Source organism: Scophthalmus maximus, chromosome 9 (assembly GCF_022379125.1).
Source record: "Scophthalmus maximus strain ysfricsl-2021 chromosome 9, ASM2237912v1, whole genome shotgun sequence".
NCBI classification, from domain to species: Eukaryota; Metazoa; Chordata; class Actinopteri; order Pleuronectiformes; family Scophthalmidae; genus Scophthalmus; species Scophthalmus maximus.
In genome coordinates, this window is record NC_061523.1 from 3,251,777 (window position 1) to 3,268,709 (window position 16,933).

Consider the following 16,933-nt stretch of genomic DNA (forward strand, 5'->3'; position numbering starts at 1 on the left):
ATTGGTCGGCATCGGTGCTATTATGTATTATAGCGGAGATGTGGTGCGCCCGTAGAAATTTCTCTCCATTTGTGGCTTTTTTGGCCAAGATACGATGCCGTCCACTTCATGGACTTTAGAGTGGGATTTTCCCTATTTTTAAACACCATTCATTTTGAATTGCAAGTGGTCACGTTCCCGCAGAGTGCACCAAAGTCCCAGAAATGTGGAACCACCATAGGTACGCTCCAAACCGAGCGTACGTCGACATATTTCAGCCCCGTAAACCCACGAGCGCGAGAAAAAAAGTTTGCTCAGATTATGAGATTTCCCATCAGAGGGTGTTGGGCTCAGTGTGTCTCACCCCCTTCTGAGGAGAAAAAGGCAAAAGTGGGTTAAATTTTTTCCACAGCACCCAGAGCCACCAAGGTTTAGGTGCCTTATCTGTGGTCACAGCAGGGCACCTGGTTGAATTTTGGGGTTTCTGACCCTCTGGGAAGACCCCCAAACAGCTCTGAGTATTTTTGTGGATTCCAATGGGAAGGTATTGCCATCGGACAATGACTTGGAAATCTTCCCTTTCGCCCCTCCCTCGACCCGACCGATGGTCGCTGGGGACAAAACTCTGTACTTTATTGATCAGGGGCTCAGTGTGCATCCAAAAAATCGCCTTTGATGGACGTTTGAGGTCCCCACAGCCTCTGAGGCCAAAAGAGCAACCAGACTCTCATGGACGATGCCCACTTCCAATACCTTAGAGCTGAGGTCAGGGTATTCCAACTGGACAATGGCAAGGTATTGCCATTGGACATGTGTCCCCATGTTTCCCCCCTTGTCCACATGGTGGAAGGTTGCACTTCCACCGAGTGGACATGTCCCCCCCCCCTTGACGAGGACTGTGCTGGCCGGGTGGAAGAGACCACCTTGCCTTTGTCCAGTTGGAATACCCGGATCCCAGCTCTGAGGTATTTGAAGTGGGATGTACACTTCAAATACCTTAGAGCTGAGGTCAGGGTATCCCAATTGGACAATGTCCAGTTGGTCTCTTCCACTCGAGCCACCCGCCCAGCACAGTCCTCCTCGGGGGGGGGGGACATGTCCAATGGCAATACCTTGACATTGTCCAGTTGGAATACCCTGACCTCAGCTCTGAGGTATTTGAAGTGGGATGTACACTTCAAATACCTTAGAGCTGAGGTCAGGGTACTCCAACTGGACAATGGCAAGGTTTTGACACGTGTCCTCATGTTTCCAGCTTGTCCTCATGGTGAAAAGTTGCACTTCCAACAAGTGGACATGTTCCCCCCCTTGACGAGGACTGTGCTGGCAGGGTGGAAGAGACCACCTTGCCATTGTCCAGTTGGAATACCCGGATCCCAGCTCTAAGTTATTTGAAGTGGGATGTACACTTCAAATACCTTAGAGCTGAGGTCAGGGTATTCCAACTGGACAATGGCAAGGTATTGCCATTGGACACCGTGGAAAAGTCCGCAGGGTTGCAGCCGTTTACCCCCTTACAACAAGACCTCGGGGAATCGCCTTTGGACACGTGTCCTCATGTTTCCAGCTTGTCCTCATGGTGAAAAGTTGCACTTCCAACAAGTGGACATGTTCCCCCTCTTGACGAGGACTGTGCTGGCAGGGTGGAAGAGACCACCTTGCCATTGTCCAGTTGGAATACCCGGATCCCAGCTCTAAGGTATTTGAAGTGGGATGTACACTTCAAATACCTCAGACATCGTCCACTTCAAGTACCTCAGACATCGTCCATTTCAAATACCTCGGCTGCAATGCAAAGGTATTTGAAGTGGACACCCCTGCCTAAACCAGGTTACATTAGTGACCAAGGTGTCCAATAGCAATACCCCAGCAAGGGAAAGTGTCCAATTGAAATACCCCAGCCAGGGAGAGTGTCCAATTGAAATACCCCAGCCGGGGAAAGTGTCCAATTTAAATACCCCAGCCAGGGAGAGTGTCCAATTGAAATACCCCAGCCGGGGAAAGTGTCCAATTTAAATACCCCAGCCAGGGAGAGTGTCCAATTGAAATACCCCAGCCAGGGAAAGTGTCCAATTTAAATACCCCAGCCAGGGAGAGTGTCCAATTGAAATACCCCAGCCGGGGAAAGTGTCCAATTGAAATACCCCAGCAAGGGAAAGTGTCCAATTGAAATACCCCAGCAAGGGAAAGCGTACAATTGAAATACCCCAGCAAGGGAAAGCAAACAATTGAAATACCCCACCAAGGGAAAGCGTACAATTGAAATACCCCAGCAAGGGAAAGCGTCCGATTGAAATACCCCGGGGGGAAAAGCGTACAATTGAAATACCCCAGCAAGGGAAAGCGTACAATTGAAATACCCCCGGCGGCCCCAGTGTCCAATTGAAATACCCCAGCAAGGGAAAGCGTCCAATGGCAGCGACCCCCGCGACCCCCGCGGTCCACAGGGAGGCTCCCTCCCTGTGGACCGACGCAGTGCTGCGGCCGCGGGAGGCGGTTTTCTCCTTTTTTTTCCCGGGGGCCCCGGGGTCGACCGACCAGCCCGCGTCGAGGCCGGGGCCCCCCCGAGCGCGTGGGCGCCCGCCGCCTTTTTTTAGGACCCCCGAGGCGCCGGGCAAGGGGGGGACGAGTGGCGTCCACTCGGCGATATAGCCCGCTTCTTGCCACCGGACGGTTTCCGGAGCCCGCTTCCCTAGGGTGGGATGGGCGAATCAGGGTCTCTCCTCATACTGCACCTTTTTTAATAAGGGAACACTGAGCGACTTTCAAATGTTAAAAGGACTGCATGGGTTGAACAATTGTGAATGCCATTGAAAACTCTTTAATGAAAGTCTGTATCAGTGCGTACAGGTCAGACTCTGGGCTTAAAGTAATCTCAAGATTATATAAGGGCCTTCAGGATATTAAACAGGCAAGTACCACCTATATAAAACAGAAATGGGAAAGGGGAACTAAGAGGTGTTCCTGAGGAAGTTTGGCTACAATATTGCGATTTTATTGCAATCACGAGGAAATGGCTAAATCCAGACTTCCCATAATTAGAAGACTGGTATGATATAAACCATGATATATTTGTAATGGAAAGAATTACGTTCTCCGTGAGGCTCCAACAGAGTAAATTTGAACAAATATGGGAAAAGTGGAAGAGATATATCTCCCAGAAACGACCTACCTTTGTCCGATTATGATGTCTTTACTGGGCTTGTTTATTTTGTTTGTCTTCTCTGCTTGGTGTATAATCCCTGCTGTATTTTTTTAATTTGAAACAGAAAACACCCCTTGTTCTGTTTGTTCTATATAAAGAAAAAAGATGGAGCGGCGTATAGATTGCATCAATGATGATTGTAAACTGTGTATATAAATTTGACTCCAAATAAAGATAATTAAAAAAATATAAAAAACTGGTATCAACTGTTGCTGCCGGAAGGAATTGTGGGACAGCATTATTTCCTTTTTTACATCTAGCATGGTCCAGTGTACCTTATTTGCTAAAGGAGATTAGGAAAGGAAGCACTGAAACACATTTATCTTACTATTAGAGGGTTCGACCAGCTCTTATCATAGCTCTTTTAGATACCTATGGAACATTTCTTTCACTTAGAAACCTCTCAGCAAAAACTGTCCCACCACAAATTCTCACTCTCTTTATGGTTCAAGGTAGCCATTGTTAATACCTTCGGCTATGTTGTGATAAGTCATCTGTGGCCACAAAACAGACTTATTTGTATTGCTGAACAAATGTGATTGGCAATTAAGAGATCCTGATACCAGGGTACAGTCAGTGAGTTTTGAAATATAAATCAAGTATCTCATGCCTTTTAACTATACCTCATAAGACAGTGACCAGCCATCAAGTGCATATGTATATTTAGTAACTACATATGAAATTGTTATATTACTGAAGCTTATATTACTAATGTTAATTCTCAACCAAATAATAGACCAGTAGTTCCACAAACGCATTTGACAAACAAAACCTTTTCATATAGAGTATGTCTGTCTGTGTATGTTATTTTTGAATATAGTGCAAATAAATTCAGATAAGTCTTATTCTGATGATTTTATAATGTCAAAGTAACATAAGTCCAGATGAACAGAAGAACGATCTGACAATAAACTCTGACTGACTGTGCTCAGTAACATCAAAATACAGACGTGCTAACTGTCACGACTGGGACAACGACTGCGATCATGTGTTGGCAGTGACGTCAGGGTAGTGAGAAATCTATGACTCCCTGTACTAAATAAGAGATCAGTCTTTCACAGACCCTGCAAGGCTCAGGTGTCCAATGTGTAGGCATGTGTGTACATTCGGCACGCGTGTCTCTATTACTTTCACCAGCACTCTCTGAAAGCCCTGCTTTGAGCTACCATGGTCAAACTTAATTTTTTTATTGCCAGCGTCACAGTTCTAAGGGAGGAGAGTGGTTTTGGAGAGCAGAGAAGAGTGGTTAGTATTCCCAACATGAAAAATCTGGAGTTGTTCTGTGGTTTATCCTGAGTGTGAGGGGTATCGCTTGCAAAGGGAGTGCATCACTGTTTGTCCACTTGGCTTGATCAGAGGCAAGTGTCACAGCTGTAGTATGGTCGCTCAAACCCGGAAAAACACCACTCAGACCAGGATTCAGGATCTGCACATTTAGTCCTATGAGAGTAGCGAGGGACATGGTCAACACACACAGGCTCTCCCTCAGTCTCCAGCACAAAAGCTTCCAAAGTTTTTCAAAAACATATACATAAAACATTGCTATGAATAAAATGTACAGACTAAAACAGGTGTGCCCTTACAGTAATAACAAATGTATTTAAAGCTTAAATTTAAAATAAAACAGGAACATTTTGTAAATTTACTACTGAAACAAAATTTAACACTCCATTAAAATGAAAATTAAAAGTAATTCCTTCATAGGATAAATAAAGTGCACCTTCATAAAAATACATAGGACAATGACAAATAACAATTTAACACCATAACACACGTATGGGAGTAGCGAGGAACACAGTCAACACGCACAGGCTCTCCCTTGTGTCCAAAAATATGCAAATTAGGTCAACATCACCGACAGATAAAACGTAAATACTCAGCAATATGTTGTTAATGATGCGGTTACATTCATAGTGTAAGACAAAATAAAAAGACTTTCGAACATTCTAACTTGATCAACAGGCAGAGAGCTTCACAACACATCTTAACCAGCACAAAAGCTTCCAAAGATTTGCCGGGAAGATGCAGCTGCATCATTACAGCGTCATTGTGCGCTGTAAAATAAAGTCCCCCCGCCCCCCCCCCCCCCCGCTACAACAGGTGACATGGAACCATGGACATTATGGCAAAGAATATTACAATGGTTTTGAGAATGTTCACAAAAATAGAAAAATAATGATAATATGAGCAACATATTGACAGCTTCACAAGTATGTTTTCGTCTATGTTTAAATGTGGTTCTGTGCCTGTGTGCGTGTTCGAAAAATCGTGGTGGGTTATGGGAAGTAATGGGAATGTCAGAAAAGATCATACACGTATAAAAATCTGTACTTTCAACAATTATGTTCATTTAGAGGGGAACACCATCAAGGTTTACTCATCCCAGGGTGTTTACAGATGTTGGGAAGCACTAGTGTATATGCAAGCAACATCTAAATCTAAATTTAATGCTCATACTCTTCATAACTGCCTGGTAAATGCCCTGGTTTTTCAAACTCGATGACCCCAGCATTAACACGATATTCAGTAAATGTTTCTAATTTGGAGCCGAGATAACCTTGATGACAATCACAGAAGCCATGGGTGAGTAAAACAAGTGGGATTACATTCAATGTTATTGTAATTTCCAAGAGTTGTTTTCTTACTCTTCTTCTTTACAAACACAACTCCACCTATATACCTTGTCAAGCTGACAACTTATTTTGGTCAGCATGAGGCGATGATGTGCGTGTCGGCAGAGAGACAGACCAGTGGATTTTCTGTCACTGTGACAGTTTGCTGTTCAGCTCTGCTTCACGGCTCATCAGGTTCTCTCGCAGGTCACATTGTTGCAGCTTGTTTAGATATGAAACCTGAATGAAAGCTGAATGGTTTGCTTCAAGTGTAGTTTTCAATCTCGACACTTGACCCTTTACTTACTACTGCTGTCAGGTAAGAGCACAGACTATATACACTGACCTTTGTGTAGTTTGAGTTTTGTGACAATGTCAAGCAGTATACTGTTATTAATATTCTGAATTCATGATTCATGGATTTTGATTACGTAAGTATAAACATTTGCTGTTCTAAAGCCCACTAACCATTTTTCTAATCCTAATTTTAATCCATATCTATATTTCAATTAAAAAAATTAATAAAATTGGTATTATTTCAGATGCCTTTAAACAATTTCAGAAGAATAGTTTGCAATGAGATGATTGTAATCAAAAGATTGGCAGTCAAACATCACCATTAGGGCTGCAACGACGCGTCAACTGTCTACGTTCATCCCCAGTGATCAAGGAGAGGTGCGGTGAAACAGAGTTGGTTGCAGCAGACAATATGTGGTGTAGGTTACAGTCTGTCCGTGAACATCACAGCATCTAAAGACAAATGAGAAATTTCTCTGTGTTATTTACCGCTGTTGAGGAAGTCAGCAGTCCCAGTCAGAGCGAGACAACACTTCACATGTCCCCTGGAGGAAAAGACTGCAAACTAAGATACTTATGCCTTTTGCCTTTTGGAGTGCACCATCGATACTTTTACAACATACGAAAAACAGGTCTCCCAGCTGGATGTTGAAACTGTGGACACTGAGGTTATGCAGTATGCACCTTCACATATGGAGTGCCCAGAATTTTCTGGCATTTTCCCTCTTGATCTATTTTAAAGTTTGAATGTGCGCAGTGACCTTACTGCAGAGTGACGCACTTTCCAATTGCGCACTTCAGCCAGCCCAGATTACTTTTCTTGTCTTTTTCTCTTTGCTATTATCCTTTAAAACTCAACTTTTCTCTTATCAGTGTGTTAATCTCCACGTTCATCGTGTTTAATGTGTGTTTCATTGCAGTTTTGTATTTTTTTGGACAGAGACCTTGCTGCAGAGTGACGCACTTTCCAATTATGCACTTCAGCCACCCACCCACACACACACACACACACCATTTAATTTTCAATATTAATTATCATTAATATTATTGTTGTTGTTGTTGATGTTGTTGTGTATTACAGGCAACGATGCATAGTTGTCCGATCTGCCACCGCTACTTCAGCGCGTTGCACAAACACCTCAAAAACTCATTGTGTCAGCAAAGTATAAGAGAGGCGGATACTGCTCAACCTCGCAGCAGAGAGAGTAAATATCCGTACTGCTCCCTGCCTGGTTCCTGGATGCAACTACACGTTGACCCATCTGGACAGGCACGTTAAGCAAGCCCAAACTGAGTTGACAATCCCAGAGAGGGTGGCCATGCTCTTTGAGGCTAAAGGCAGGTTCACTCTGAGGCTTCTGGGTGACCTGAGGCCCTCTAACCGCACCCCAGCCATGGTCAACAGGTTGGACTTGGACACTTCATTGTCTTTAGAGGAACCAGACCTGGCACCCATGTCCCCTCGCACTGACTGTGGCAGTGCAGAATGCAACGAGACAATTCAGCACCATGCCAGTGAGCTGGTTAAGATGCGGGCGGAGAGGGATCAGCTGCCCCTCGACGTTGGAGTGCTCCGCAGCAGGGTGCGACAGCTGCTGCACTCCAGCAAGAGGAGCAGCACCTCCACTAGAGGGGAGTACCAGGAGGAGGTGAGTCTCTCTCTCTCTTTGTCTTTGTTCAATTTTCCCTGTCTTTGTGTGTCTGATTTTTTTGTTTTTCACCAACTTTGACAGGAATGTGTGGAGGAGGCAGGCCTGTCCTCGGCTGTGGTGGAGGAGGCAGGCCCATCCTTGACTGCTGCTGCTGCAGAGGGCAGAGCCACCCAATCCCCTCAGAAACCATTCAGCCCGTGGAGGCCGGGCATTGGCAAGGGGAACCGCATGAGGCTGATCACACTTCCAGCGTCGATAGGTAAGCACATGTTGATAACATGATAAGTGATGTCTCATTTATGGCTTTAGACAGCAGTGTTTTTTTTAGAGTCCTCATCTAAATCATGTATCGTTACAGAAGAGTACCTGCCAACATACAAGGCCCACCATGAGCCACCTCAAAGGTCAGCCAGGTAAAGACCTTCCTGCTCTATATTGGCTACAATGTGAGCAGGCTGTCTGACAGGCTGTTCCTGGATGAGCTGGCGAGGATCTGTGGGTGAGTGAAAATATCATTACAATTTTGTTTTTAGATTAAAAGATTCTATTTGATATGATGAACTTTTTTCTTTTACCCACTCTCTTCAAACAAATGGGCCCGAAGCGTGGTCATTGGGGGTATGAAGGTGACAACAAGCAAATTCTACCTCTAAGTTTATGATGGGTGTCCCGCCCAGGACCAGCCGCCTAACCCGGGTGCAGTTTCTGTCCATTGAAAGGGAATTGAAGATGGGACTCAAATCTCTGCTGCGCAGGGTGGTGGTGCACCAGATGGCCACAAACGCAACAAGGTGACCAAGTTGCCACCCAGGGAGGACCTGAGAAAGTGCCTCTCTGCGGCAGCAATAGCCATCCCGCAAGTACTGGGTAAGTTGTCCATAACTCTGCTTGCAAACAGGACACATGGATTGTTACCCAAGGCAAAACTGCTGTTGAGTGCTATGTTTTATTTCTCTTTTCATCAGACCAACTCGAGGAGGAGTTTAGTAACCCCAATCGGTTCCTGTTCTATGGCTACCAGTGCGCGTATTGGAGCTGTCTGTTTGGGTACAGGTCGGGGGTCTTGCAAACATGACGGAGAAGGAGGTAGAGGAGGCAAAGACCCACGGCCAGGAGCTGGGCTACCTGCTTCACAAAAGTACTATTTCATGAGGATTTTCTGACATGATTAGCGTGAATGATTAGCTCTGATGTCTACTATGGTGCGTGTATATGATCCAGTCTTCCTGTACTCTCTGCCTTCTCTACATGTCTGTGTCATAACAGATCAAAGAGCACAAAACCAATAAAACCTTTGGTGAAGCTCAGATGTTCCTCATCAAAGAGGAGTTTACCTGCCTGGAGAGGTGGCTGGCCATCGAGAAAAAGGTGCCAGCCAAAGAGGCCAACCAGTTTGTGTTTTTCACAAAACAGAAGGGGCCGTCAAAGAACTTGAACAATTACTTGCAGACAGCCTGCAGAGAAACGGGGATGGAATCAATTTCACTCTCATCCACTTGGCTCTGGCTACTTATGTAAGTTCCTATTTAATTCTAAACACAGCCCACATGGAAGTATGTGTGTAAACGGAAAGCTTGCTTGCGATTACTGTCATTCATTTCTCTGCAATTTCTCAAAGTTTGGAACTCCGACGTGTGTGTGACGTGGAACTCCGACCACAGTGAGGTAGTTGAGGTCAGGGCCATGGTAAGCCAGAACCTCCACCAGGGCCCGGAAGGTGAGCGGGAACAGCCGCATGAGGGGGAGGATGACGAGGAGATGGGTGGCGGCAGCAGCAGCTCAACTGACAGCAAGGCGACCCCGGTCATGTACCAGGAATCAGGGGACTCCTCATCTTCCTCCCTCTCAGAGGAGGAACAGCAGCAGCCGGAGGAGACCCCGAAGAAGAGGAGGACTGATGACCACCTGCAAGGTCATCATGACCACCTGCAAGGTGGTCATCAGTGCAATCAAAGCCATTCAACCATATGACCAAACTAAAAATCAGTATGAGGAGGCTGAAATTTAAAAAAAAAGAAAAAGTAAATAAAATATGTTCAATTTAAAATCAGTACCGTTGTAATTGTGTTCTTCTTAGATTGCGTGTTTTTAGATTTTAGGGATTTTATTGTATGATGTTTAGATTTTAGGGATTTATTGTGTTTTGTTTTAATTGTTCATATTGTTGTTGAAAATAAATGGTTAAATTGTGAATACTTATCCTGTTTATTTCTAATTGCACACATTTTCATTTATATTACTCTCACAACAAAAACTAACTGACAATTATACTTATATTTAATCAATATAATACCATTGCTAACTCTTTGTGTCCTAATATCATTTTGTACAAAAGCAGAAAAAATAACTGTTCATTTCAAATACCTCACTATGGGGATTTAACTTCTACCAAGTGTGACGTACAAATGACTCGTTTTATGAGTCTCTAGACCTATGGGAAGACCCATATGGGTATTTGAAGTGGACACTGAGCCTCACAAGACACCGTAGACACGCTCGAAAACTTTGCCTGTCGTCGGTGTCCAAGTTGGGGGCCACTGGTGAATTCGGGGCGAAAAACGGCAATAAGGTAAATTACACAAAGTGGACAATATTTCCACCAAATGGACATATTTGAATGAAGTGGACGGGCTAAGGATACCAGTGTCCAATGGCAATACCCTGGATCCCCCACCTAACTCTCTAGCACCACCTTCAGCAACAGTTACCTCAACACAACTTGAAGATAACCTGAGATACTTGAACTCCTTCACTTGGGGTAAGGGCTCATTTCCTACCCCTAGTAAGCAATTCACCGGTTTCCTGCTGAGAGCCTCAGATTTAGAGGTGTTGATCCTCATCCCAGCCGCTTCACACTCAGAGCTTATTCAAGAGACACAAGAAAAGAAAAAAGTGATTATGAGAGCGACAATGACATGCCATTCACTGTGGACGTAAGAGGATACCTTTATGAAGCAGAGTATACAGAAGAAGAACTGTGGAGTGATACGCTGCTGCTTTGCACCGGCGTGAGTTTGTGTAGCAATAAAGTGCAAAAATAAATGGCTGTCTGCTGGCAAACTTAAGCAGTGAAAAAATACATTATTTAGCGTACAAATGAACAGATTTTTTTTTTTAGGTAAGCATTTAAAAATGTGGCAAATAAGACGTTTTTCGGTGGTCCCCATCTGCAAAAGTGGGACTCTGACTTTCGCTACATCCACTTCTCCTCCAAACTCTGTAAAATGACAGCACTGATCACCATCTCCATAAGGTAACATATTAACTATGCATAAGTACCTCATAAACCCCACTTCAAAATCACTTTACTATCCCTTTAAAGCTGCAGTCAATAGGATTCAGAGAAGTCTGGACATAGAATTCTGGTCTCAGAATTCAAAATCCAACGACTTCTGCTCCCTCCCCCTCCCTCTCTGCTGCAGTTCTGCCTCCACAGCTTCTACCAGCCTGCCGTGCTGCCGCAGGCTACCATTGCAACTGAAGCCAGGCAAAGTACGTAACATGACGTTACCACCGGTAGGAAGCTAACATGGACTACTGTCGACAATTCTAGACTACAACACGTTTTCTACTTACCGTTGCCTCACTGTATCACCTGTGACTTATTGTCAAAAAAACAGTCAGTGTTTTTGAACGTAGGGTAGGCCTGTAAATTAACAGCTTTATCTTCACATACATAATTTGTTGCTTTGCAGGATGATTGACGCTTTTTATCAATATTTTATAACATAGGGTTAGGGTCATTTTTTTATCAATATGCTTTTTAAATCACTTCAAGGCATTCCAAATATATTTATTTGGGGTAATCAGATTCACTTCATTCAGTACTACCGTTGCAATATCTAAAAGAGTAGCATAACACATTTATCAAATTATGTTTATTTTGCACATGAATAAAATAGACTTTATACAAAGTAGGTATGTCGAATATTCCTGTAGTCAGGTTATTACACAAAATGTGTAATAACCTGCTGTTTGCCTTTTACTGCTTGGTTTCAACGCAGGGGTGTAGTGCATTTTACTTCTCCCCATGGCCAAAGTGGAGTCTTGCTTCGGGAAAACACACACAGGAGCTTTACCTTAGTCTGAAGAGCTGCTGTCAAATTATTGTGCAATCTCCTGTGTGTCTGTCGAGATTGCACATATAAAAATAAATAATTTGACAGTCTGCTCTACAGTAATAAATAAATAGGGGTGTAAGTAATTTAGTGCATTTGCAAACTAAGTAGGCCTACGTGAACGTGACTGTAGCAACAGCCATGTAGCAATAGCAATAGCATTTAGCATAGCATGGGATGCTACGTTAGTGATAAATAGGGATGCTAACTAAACAGTACGACACTGATTGGGGAGCATTTAGCCTGCGAGAACACAGGCAACGGCACACACATGTCTGGAAAACTCTCAAAACCGATTAGACTGCATGGACACCAAAGTTTTCAGCCACTTTGACATAAACAACGCTTATCAACCGCCATAGCACTGTGGACCTAGCAACTAGCAGTATGATTACAACACCACACTAGTATACGGTATGGTCACATTGAGTGCTACAATTGAAGAAAAATTTAACAGGGATAATTACCGGTCAAGAAGAATGCATCGTTTGTGAATCCTTTGGTCTCGCTGCTCTGTCATCTCTGGACAGCTGCTCCGATGTTTACATCTGCTCCATCTGCTTCCTTCTTTTTATCTTGTTTTTGCTCGTGGTCTTGGTCGTATATGCAGTTTCTGGCAAAGGAGGTGGGCAGTTTTTTCAATGCTTGGCGTTTCTCTGCCACAGTGTTTTCAAAGTAAATCCGCTTCTGCTACTAGCTCCTCGTTGCTAAGACGTGAGCTTGACCGAGCGAGTGAGTGAATGCACAGGGACTGAGCAGCGCTGCGCAGCATACCTGGATGGTTGACAGAGCGGAGAGAAGCCCCCTGGCTGTGATTCGAGATTTTTGCGACTGGCATTAAAGGCAGTAGGGGTCGCCAGATGAATTAGAGTCTGTCACAGATGACCTTTCTCATATATTACTGCCAGGATATAGTGACAGTTTCAGCAAATGTGAAAAAAAGGTAATTTTTTGCAAATCCTACTATCTGCAGCTTTAAAGGTCTATGTGAACAACATCTTTGAAGACAAACATAATAGTAATGTGTCTACAATGAAGACCCAGCATGAACTGTGTTAGCCGCAGCAGCTTTGGTGCTCTGTGTGTCTACACAGGAGTCCTCTACTCAAAGTATTGAGTTGTAGGTCACCATCATTAAATTATTAAATTAAATCCAAGGTATGATGAGCTAGTGCAATCATTCAGCTGGGAGATGGAGCCGATGATAATGTGAATGCATCAATCACAGGATATATTTATCCTTTTCAGTTCTACAGTGATGGGTGATGTGTCACAAAGTAGCGGTGTGTTTATAACAGCTCTGAGGGCAGTAACATCTGGAAAGTACAGTTATGAAAGAGAACAAATGTACAGTATGTATGGAAGAATCTGAAAGTCATACTTCCCTCATATGCTTCTGTGTGGGCTAAATTATATTAATAGGCAGGCTTATGGAAGAACAACACATAATATAATTAATGTTGACTAACAGATTCTCCGAGTAACAACAAAGTAAATGCAGAGAATGTTTTTACACAACTATGTTCATTATTTTTTACATGGATCCCCCAAATTCTCAAAATATTGTTTTTTTATCTTGTTTGCACGCAACGTCATGTGTGTTTCTGTAATTATACATTAAATATAATTTACTAAACTTGTGTGCATCATAAAATAACATGCTTGATATGGAATAGCATATAATGTGAATAGTATTTACAAACTTTTAACTGCAACATATGATATGATGGCCTGAGGCCCTGTGACCTCTTTCTGTGGTGGAATGATGGAGGAAAGGAACTAACTGACTGACACTTTGCCGCAGGCAAAATTTTATTTGATGTCTGGATCCTAAAGACATAAACAGCAAAAGTTTGTACAGTGAAAATTTTCCATTTATCCTAGGTGATCACCAGGACCTGAACACAAAAAGTCTCTTTCAACATGTTTCAATCTTTTCCCTTTACCCGTTTATCCAGAGATGAAGTAGCCCGCTTAGCTGTGGGCCCATATTGTTTGGCATTTGATACATAATGTGTGCTGTTCTTCTTTCTTGCAAGGAGTAAAATGAGAACATCACCACCCCAATCTGGTGTGATCAGTATGGACCTGAATCTAGAACTAGGAAGTGATTAGATAAGATGAGCATAAGAAAATGGAAGAAGAGGAACACAGTGAGTCTGGCTCAGATGACACTCATGTACTCTGATAGCTTGTTGCATTATTAATACTGTAACTTAAGTGTATTTTAGCAGTATTTTGGTTCAGGCTTTAGGTGGACACAGGCGACTTTATGTTGATAAAACAAATTATGTTAAATGTTGATCCCATTGGGGCAAATTTGCATCATTACGGCAGGATATAGACAAGGGTTGGATATAGACAACCGATGTCTGGATGGTGATGGAAACTGCATCTGGTCCATAATTTACCTTCTCCCTGATTAATTCCTCTGTCTTATTCTTAGTGTCTGTTTCACGTCTCCATTCCTCCCCCTCTATCTCCCCCTGTTCATGGGTGAGATTCTTTACTGAAAGGGTTTTTTAACCCTGTCTCTGATCAGCTTGTCCCTTTGATTCCTCTTCATCCCTTTGATTCTTTGATTTTCTGCCCATTTGCAAGCTGGGGTAAAATGTGAAGGCAGCTTCCCATCTGTGGAAATATCTGTGTGTGTGTGTGTGTGTGTGTGTGTGTGTGTGTGTGTGTGAGAGAGAGAGAGAGAGAGACAGAGAAATCCTGGGTTTTGATTAAGCTTCTGTCTCTAAAGTGAAAGAAACTTTAGAGTCAGCACACACACACACTATTGTTCTGTAGGTTGAGGATTAAACATTTTTCCAAGATTTGTTTCTGAATGTATCGAGCTATGTGTATAATTGAATACATTGAATTTCTGAAGCTTGATTGCCTCCAATGGATTTAAGATAGATCTCAAACTGGAATCTTCTCACATTTGGTATTAATTTTGTCAGCAAATGCTGCTCACAATATTCTTATATGATATTCTGGGTTTGTTAATTATTTACACTGTCTGAATATAATATCACATTGAGGTAGTCATGGTAGCAAGAGATAGAAAGATTTCTAGGATCCACTGTGGGTAGTGTTACCTCTTGTGTTTTATTGAGAATGTAATAAGAATAGGCTCCTGCCTCCCAAAACCCTAAACAAACTGGGCAGTTTAAAAAAGGAAAATTAGTTTGATGGCATGACAGTAAAATGTTTAGATCGAGGGGGTGGCAAATTGTGATCTTGACTAAGATTTCCCAAGAGATATGCAACAGGCTTCCCATCTGGGAAGAACTGTGTTATGGTTAAGTGAGAAACTGCACATCTGGGAAGATAACACACTTCATTATCCGCCCAGGGAACCTTTCAGGCACTGCTGAAGAGTTCCAGAACCCACTTTGTGAGGAATATTATTGAAGAATATTGCCAAATGCAGGGCTGATGGCTTGTTACTTTGCCCCTGTATATTTTGATTTTGATTACAAGCAAATAGGCAAGGGAAGCTTGTATTGTGATTCCAGCAAACTCTCCCAGTGACTAACTGCTAAATTATCATGTTATGTGTATGTTGTCAGTTCCATCATATTATTTATTTTTTCCCCTCATGTTTTAACTTCTTTATTCACCCGACAAACTGTTTTTGAGACGTGTGTATTTACCAGCTGAATGCAGAGAATGGTGTGTATTTACCAGCTGAATGCAGAGAATGATGAGCACTAAGTTAAAGCTTTGCTGATTCAAGAAGTCAAACAGAGATAACTCTCTTTAGGACTACAAAGCATCAGAAAGCATCTGCTATGCAGCTGCCTCCAGGAACCCATGGATGTGATCCCAAGCATCCCTATATCTGCTTTCACTGACCAAATTGAGTACCATACGAACCAAAACTATCTCTCTACTCCCTAATCAAGGCAACGGAGCATATACAATTCTTGTTCTTTCTCAAAAATATAAAATATTAAAAACTTAAGACATTTTACAATCCGAAGCCCATCAGAGTCTGCATAAGTCAAATGCAATTAAATAAACAGTATGTGGAAATGCCAGCACTGTTTAAACAGTTCTTTCAAAATTCAGTGCCATGGAATTAAGACTTGTGGGCAGGCACCCAGGTGCTGGTGCTTGCTGATAGTCCTTCCCATCATTATAAGAAACAAAACCAAATGTGCCCAAATGTATTTATGATAGCTTGTGACAATGCTAGAGGAAGTAGTTCAGTTAGCCTGTGTCCCAAAAATATCACCCCCAAACAAAACCAAATGTGCCCAAATGTATTTATGATAGCTTGTGACAATGCTAGAGGAAGTAGTTCAGTTAGCCTGTGTCCCAAAAATATCACCCCCAAAGCATCCCTACCCATCTTTGATCATGAGCCTTGCCCGACTCATTCGCTTGTGGACAGGTTTGAAATCAAGCACTCTAAATGATGTAGGAGTAGGACCGAAAACTTCAAAAATGTTTGTCACACTCATGTAAACAATCACCAGTTACTTTGGTCCTGCATGAACTCAAGCCACTACTTTCCTCCAGTTTTGCAAGTACAATGCTACTTCCTTTACCATTGTGACCAAAGTAAAGTAGGTAATGCTGATGAAGTGCTCTTGGTCACCCCTGACTTAGTGTCCACACTGGTGCGCTTTCAGGGAACTTTATAGAAAGGGTTAATTTCTATACCTGTCAAGTCTGTGGAATTTTGACAACATGAGCTGTTTCTGGTGAAAGAAAACAAAAGACCTCTATGTTCTCATGATGACCACTCATCATCTTACCTGCTAAAGGATGTGTTCCATAAAGTTGTAGAAGCGTTAATGCTGATCAGTGTTTGGATTCTTATCCACTGGCTGTATACAGTCATATTCCATGGTGCTTTGAATCTGTAGCTATGTTTCAGTTTTACTGATCATTTATTTACCCTTTTCAGCCATGGATTACATAGCTACATATAAAAGTGCTACACCAGCTACACTGCAACCCATTCTGGAAACCCTCCAAGACCATGGGGTGGTTTATTGTATGAATCTTGTCTAGATAGATGGGCTTGCCAGTGTGCTCAAACCTATGGAAGCTATGAAGCTTCTTGCACAC

At 42.8% G+C, this 16,933-nt stretch overlaps 2 long non-coding RNA genes across 9 annotated transcripts; one reads left to right on the forward strand and one right to left on the reverse strand.

Moving 5' to 3' along the window:
* Window positions 1-4,024: 4,024 nt before the first annotated feature.
* LOC118319866 lies at window positions 4,025-8,534 on the reverse strand. 8 transcript variants are annotated; one of them, XR_004796119.2, is made up of 5 exons: window positions 8,393-8,534; window positions 8,112-8,238; window positions 7,173-7,988; window positions 6,414-6,546; window positions 4,025-4,624 (listed from the first exon to the last, which is right to left on the reverse strand). It is a non-coding gene; the product is annotated as an uncharacterized LOC118319866 (long non-coding RNA). The 8 variants fall into 8 exon arrangements; XR_007031487.1 differs by having other exon boundaries at window positions 4,025-6,036; XR_004796120.2 differs by having other exon boundaries at window positions 5,865-6,546.
* Window positions 8,535-8,597: 63 nt separating this feature from the next.
* Window positions 8,598-9,611, forward strand: LOC118319865. Its single transcript, XR_004796118.2, has 4 exons — window positions 8,598-8,612; window positions 8,711-8,883; window positions 9,012-9,259; window positions 9,364-9,611. It is a non-coding gene; the product is annotated as an uncharacterized LOC118319865 (long non-coding RNA).
* Window positions 9,612-16,933: the final 7,322 nt, after the last annotated feature.